Genomic DNA, 6,404 nt, shown 5'->3' on the forward strand with positions numbered 1-6,404 from the left:
GTGTTAGCCAGGATGGTCTCGAACTCCTGACCTCATGATCCACCCGTCTCGGCCTCCCAAAGTGCTGGGATTACAGGCTTGAGCCACCGTGCCCGGCTGGCTAAATAATTTTTGACAAAAATTCTAAGACCATTCAATGGGGAAAGATAGTCTCTTTAACAAATCTGAACCCCTACCTCATACCATATGCAAAAACTAACTCAAAACAGACAAATGACCTATATTATAGGAACTAAAACTGTAAGACTCTTAGAAGAAAATGTAGGCATAATTTCACTCATATCTGTGTGAAAAGACCACCAAACAGGTTTTATGTGAGCAGTAAAGCTGTTTATTTCACCTGGGTGCAGGTAGGCTGAGTCCAAAAAGACAGTCAGTGAAAGGAGATAGGTATGGGGCCATTTTATGGGATTTGGGTAGGTAAAGGAAAATTAGTCAAAGGGGGTTGTTTTTTGGCGGGCAGGGGCGGGGGTCACAAGGTGCTCAGTGGGGGAGGTTTTGAGCCAGGATGAGCCAGAAGAAGGAATTTCACAAGGTAATGTCATCAGTTAAGGCAAGAACAGGTCATTTTCACTTCTTTAGTGATTCTTCATTTACTTCAGGCCATCTGGATATATATATGCAGGTCACAGGGTATATGATGGCTTAGCTTACACTCAGAGGCCGACACGTAAATCTTCATTACTTTGGATTTGGCAATGAATTCTCAAATAAGACACCAAAGCCATGGGCAACAACAGAAAAAAACAAAACAAAAAACAAAAAACAAGATAAATGGGAACTTCATCAAAATTTAAATTTTTTATTTATTTTATTTATTTATTTAGAGACAGGGTCTCACTCTGTTGCTCAGGCTGGAGTGCAGTGGTGTGATCTCAGCTCACTGCAACTTCTGCCTCCCAGGCTCAAGAGATCCCCAAACCTAGCCTCCTGAATAGCTGGGACTACAGGCCCATGACATCATGGCCAGCTAAGTTTTTTTTTTTTTTTTTTGAGATGGAGTTTCACTCTTGTTGCCCAGGCTGGAGTGCAGTGGTGCCATCTCGGCTCACTGCAACCTCCACCTCCTGGGTTCAAGCAATTCTCCCACCTCAGCCTCCTGAGTAGCTGGGATTACGGGCACGTGCCACCATGCCCAGCTAATTTTTGCATTTTTAGTAGAGATGGGGTTTCACCACGTTGGCCAGGCTGGTCTTGAGCTCCTGACTTCAGGTGATCTGCCTCCCTCAGCCTCCCAAAGTGCTGGGATTACAGGCATGAACCACCGTGCCAAGTTTTGTATTTTTTTGTAGAGACAGGGTTTTGCCATGTTGCCCAGGCTGGTCTTGAACTCCTGGGCTCAAGCAATCCTTCTGCTTTAACCTCCCAAAGTGCTGGGATTACAGGCATGAGCCTCCGTGCCCAGCCTAAAACTTTTGTTTATCAAATGACATTATCAAGAAAGTGAAAAGACACCATATGGGATAGGAGAAAATATATGCAATCATATATTCAGTAAGGGTCTAGTTTCCAGAATACATAACGAACTCTTAGAACTCAACAACAAAAAGACAACCACAAAAATGGACAAAGGGCTTGAATAGACACTTCTCCAAAGATGACATACAGGCTGGGCACGGTGGTTCATGTCTGTAATCCTAGCACTCTGGGAGGCCGAGGCAGGTGGATTGCTTGAGGTCAGGAATTTGAGACAAGCCTGGGCAACATGGCGAAACCCTGTCTCTACAAAGATTATAAAAATAAGCTGGGTGTGGTGGTGTGTGCCTATAATCCCAGCTGCTCGTGAGGCTGAGGTGGGAGGATTGCTTAAGCCTGGGAGGCAGAGGTTGCAGTGAGCCAAGATCATGCCATTGCACTCCAGCCTGGGTGACAGAGTGAGACTCTGTCTCAAAAAATACATAAATAATAAAACAAAGAAGCTATACAAATGGCCAACAAGCACAAGAGAAGATGCTCAACGTTATTATTCATTAGAGAAATGTAAATCAAAACCACGAGGAGATACCACTTCATATCCACTAGGACGGTTATAGTCTTTTTTCTTTTTTTTGAGACAGTCTCACTGTGTCGCCCAGGCTGGAGTACAGTAGTACAATCTTCAGCTCACTGCAACCCTCACTTTCCACGTTCAAGCAATTCTCCCACCTCAGCCTCCCAAGTAGCTGGGACTACAAGCATGCACCACCACACCCAGCTAATTTTGTATTTTTAATAGAGACAGGGTTTTGCCATGCTGGCCAGGCTGGTCTTGAACTCTTGACCTCAAGTAGTCTGCCCAATTCGGCCTCTCAAAGTGCTGGGATTACAGGCGTGAGCCAGCACGCCCAGCTCTGGTTATAGTAATTTTTTTAATGAAAAAAACTAAGTGTTAGCAAGAATGTGGAGACATTAGAACCCCTATACATTGCTGGTGAGAATATAAAATGGTACAGCCGCCATGACAAATAGTCTGGCAGTTCCTCAAAAAGTTAAATGTGGCCAGGTGCAGTGGCTCAAGCCTGTAATCCCAGCACTTTGGGAGGCTGAGATGGGCAGATAACGAGGTCAGGAGATCAAGACCATCCTGGCTAACACGGTGAAACCCCATCTCTACTAAAAAATACAAAAATCTAGCTGGGCGAGGTGGTGGGCACCTGTAGTCCCAGCTACTTGGGAGGCTGAGGCAGGAGAATGGCATAAACCTGGGAGGTGAAGCTTGCAGTGAGCTGAGATCCAGCCACTGCACTCCAGCCTGGGCGACACAGCAAGACTCCGTCTCAAAAAAAAAAAAGTTAAATGTACAGCTACCATATGACCAAGCAATTCCTATGCTAAGTGAAAGAAGTCAGATATAAAAGATCACATATTGTATGATTACATGTATTTGAAACATTCAGAATAGGCAGATCCACAGAGATAGGAAGCAGATCAATGTTGATGGGGAGTAGGGGATGGGGAACTGGGGAGTAACTGTTAATGGATATGGGGTTTTCTGTGGGGTGATGGAAATGTTTTGGTACATGATAAAGGTAGTAGTTGTACAACACTGTGAATATACTAAATGCCACATTTTAAAATGGTTAATTTTAAATTATGTATATTTTGGCTCAATTGTTTTAAAAAAATTATTTTTGGCCGGGCGCGGTGGCTCAAGCCTGTAATCCCAGCACTTTGGGAGGCCGAGACGGGCGGATCACGAGGTCAGGAGATCGAGACCATCCTGGCTAACACTGTGAAACCCCGTCTCTACTAAAAAATACAAAAAACTAGCCGGGCGAGGTGGCGGGCGCCTGTAGTCCCAGCTACTTGGGAGGCTGAGGCAGGAGAATGGCGTAAACCCGGGAGGCGGAGCCTGCAGTGAGCTGAGATCCGGCCAGGGCACTCCAGCCTGGACGACAGAGAGAGACTATGTCTCAAAAAATTTTTTTAAAAAAAGGACCTTACTCAAGACCATACAGCAGAGCTGGAATTCCATCTTCAGAGCCCACACTCTGCCTGTCCTGCTTCCCAAGAAAAGTGCCTCCAGAGACCCCAGGATGCCATGCAGGACAGTAGACCAGTAGCCAAGCATGATCTTGCTTGGTTCAGATAATAATTCCATCCTTCCAGCACTTGGAGGCAGGGGACTCCCTCCAGGTTGGAGGCAGCTCTGGAGCTCCCAAAGCCAGGCCATGAAGCTGGTGTAGTGTGGGGGCCTAAGGAGGGGGCAAGCACTCAGGAGGAGGGAGAAGGATGTGAGGGGTGAACAGACCTCCCTTGAGGGGCTGTTGGAAAACTCAGGGTGGGCAAAGCCCTTAGCTGGGGCTGACATATGATGGGGCCTCAGGAAACTACAGCTGTTGACCTTCACCTTGGGACAAGTGAAGGGTCTGATTAGCTGTCTTTTAGGCTTCAATCAAGCCTTCAATTAACTTGGGACAGAACCCTGTTAAAACTGCAGCTGGGGCAGGGCACAGTGGCTCACACCTGTAATTCCAGCACTTTGGGAGGCTGAAGCGGGTGGATTACCTGAGGTCAGGATTTCGAGACCTGCCTGGCCAACATGGCGAAACCCCATCTCTACAAAAAAAATACAAAAATTAGCTGGACCTGGTGATGCACGCCTGTAGTCCTAGCTGCTTGGGAGGCTGAGGCGGGAGAACTGCTTGAACCCGGGAGGTGGAGGTTGCAGTAAGCCAAGATTGCGCCACTGCACTCCAGCCTGGGTGACAGAGCGAGACTCCATCTCAAAAACAAAAAACAAAAAAACACCTGCAGCTGGGAGATGGCCATCTGTGAATGGCCCAGTCTGGGACTGCACTGATTCAGTTCTTGAAGGGTAGGTGGTTGTGGGTCTAGATGGCAGAAACCAGCCTGGAAAGGGGACTCGGGGTGGAATCTCGGGTGAGTCTCGTGTCTGGCTTTAGCTGTGGGAGGCAAGTGGGAGGAGCCCCAGTGCCATGTGTCAGACGACAGCAGTAGAGTCGTGTGATAGTTACTTTTATTTGTCAAGTTGGCTAAGTCATGGCACCCAGACAATTGATCAAACACCAAGTTTAGACATCATTATGAAGGTGGTTTTTTTTTTTTTGGAGACGGAGTCTAGCTCTGTCGCCCAGGCTGGAGTGCAGTGGCGCGATCTCGGCTCACTGCAAGCTCCGCCTCCCGGGTTTACGCCATTCTCCTGCCTCAGCCTCCCGAGTAGCTGGGACTACAGGCGCCCGCCATCTCACCCGGCTAGTTTTTTGTATTTTTTTTAGTAGAGACGGGGTTTCACCGTGTAGCTCAGGATGGTCTCGATCTCCTGACCTCGTGATCCACCCGTCTCGGCCTCCCAAAGTGCTGGGATTACAGGCTTGAGCCACCGCGCCCGGCCGCCTTTCTCCTCTTTACAGCCAAGGTCACCAGCAGAAACCCCTCAAGGACAATACCTGTGTCTCCTCCAAGGCCAATCCCTTCATGCCTAACACAGTCCCTGGCAGGGAGCAGGTACTCAATGTGTGTTTTTGCACTAGGTTGCAAAATAAAGGTTTTCTGATCACTCTTCAACTCCACAACCGTGGCACCCTACTGCCTGTGGAATAGCGGGACAAACACTTTATCCTTATTTGAAGCCCTGCCCAGTCTGTCCTGACATCCCAAGATTCAGAGCACTCTGCCCTATAGGGGCCTCCCTGGATCAGCCTAAAAAGTTGAGTAATATACGGTAATTGATTTAGCAGTGGCAGTGTCTGCCCTTCCCATGGCTTCTCGTGTTCTAAAGAGTCCATAGATGAATTAATCCACAAATACTTATTAAGAGTATGGTGGCCTGATATTGGAATGTTCAAAGCCTTCTGCTTAAGAGTTTGTGTGTGGCCGGGCGCGGCGGCTCACACCTGTAATCCCAGCACTTTGGGAGGCCGAGGTAGGCAGATCAGGAGGTCAGGAGATCGAGACCATCCTGGCTAACATGGTGAAACTCCGTCTCTGCTAAAAATACAAAAAATTAGCCGGGCGTGCGGCAGGCTACTCAGGAGGCTGAGGCAGGAGAATCGCTTAAGGCAGAGGTTGCAGTGAGCCGAGATTGCGCCACTGCACTCCAGCCTGGGCGACACAGCAAGAATCCGCCTCAAAAAAAAAAAAAAGAGATTGTGTGTGTTGTGTTGGGGAGCGAGGCGTATGGACACAAGGTCCCCGCCCTGGGAGGAGAAGTGCTGGGGAGTAGGACAAGTACCACTACTTCGGACGGGGAGGGCGATGCCTCCAATGCGGGCTTCCCTAATTTCTGCAGATCATACACTGGCCCCCAGCTTCACACTGGCCAGAATCCCGGTTTTAGTCTTTTCTGTGCCACCAAACCCTGGGCCCTCCTCTTTCTAGAAGTAAAGAAAACACCTTTGGCCTCTGCCCAGAGCTACAGATACCTGGAGTAGGAACAGGTAGGAGATACGTGGTGGATAAATACCAGAGAGACTTGGGATCGAATTCCACTCATACCCCCAGTTCAGTTTTCCTCAGCTTGCTGCTCCAAACAGGCAGGATGTGAAAATTTAAATGCTTTTCCCACCCCACTCTATAAAACAGGGCCGACGAGGATGGGATTCGAACCCACGCGTGCAAAGCACAATGGATTAGCAGTCCATCGCCTTAACCACTCGGCCACCTCGTCCCACGTAACGCAGTTCTTTCCACATTCACTTATCTCTCGTCTCCTCCGCACCTTCCAAGCACTACCACCTACCTCGGAGCGCAGACCTCTTCGGACACGGGGAAACGAGAAGCCGCGGAAGGAAGGGAGCGTTTTGATTTCCTTTCGGCTGAGCCCGCGCCATCCTCCACCACGCTGCGCCGAGCTCTGCCACGGTTTCCCTCCGAGTCCAGCCCAGCGCGCTGCTCGTTCAAGGCGCGCTTGGTCCAGGGTGCGCGCGCCGGCCGGGAGTGAGGAGAGCGCGTCCCGGGAAGCC

The 6,404-nt window shown here is 49.1% G+C and overlaps 1 long non-coding RNA gene and 1 other non-coding gene across 2 annotated transcripts in view; both read right to left on the reverse strand.

The window, feature by feature from the left end:
• The window catches only part of LOC105512123, a 26,552-nt gene extending 20,312 nt beyond the window's left edge, over positions 1-6,240 (reverse strand). The window contains exon 1 of the long non-coding RNA XR_001001814.1: positions 6,161-6,240. This is a non-coding gene — a long non-coding RNA (uncharacterized LOC105512123). The remainder of the gene's footprint in view (positions 1-6,160) is intronic.
• Positions 6,028-6,109, reverse strand: TRNAS-GCU. The gene has a single exon. It is a non-coding gene; the product is annotated as a tRNA-Ser (tRNA).
• Positions 6,241-6,404: the final 164 nt, after the last annotated feature.

The sequence above is a fragment of the Colobus angolensis genome, unplaced genomic scaffold, assembly GCF_000951035.1.
Source record: "Colobus angolensis palliatus isolate OR3802 unplaced genomic scaffold, Cang.pa_1.0 Scaffold21, whole genome shotgun sequence".
Taxonomy (NCBI): Eukaryota; Metazoa; Chordata; class Mammalia; order Primates; family Cercopithecidae; genus Colobus; species Colobus angolensis.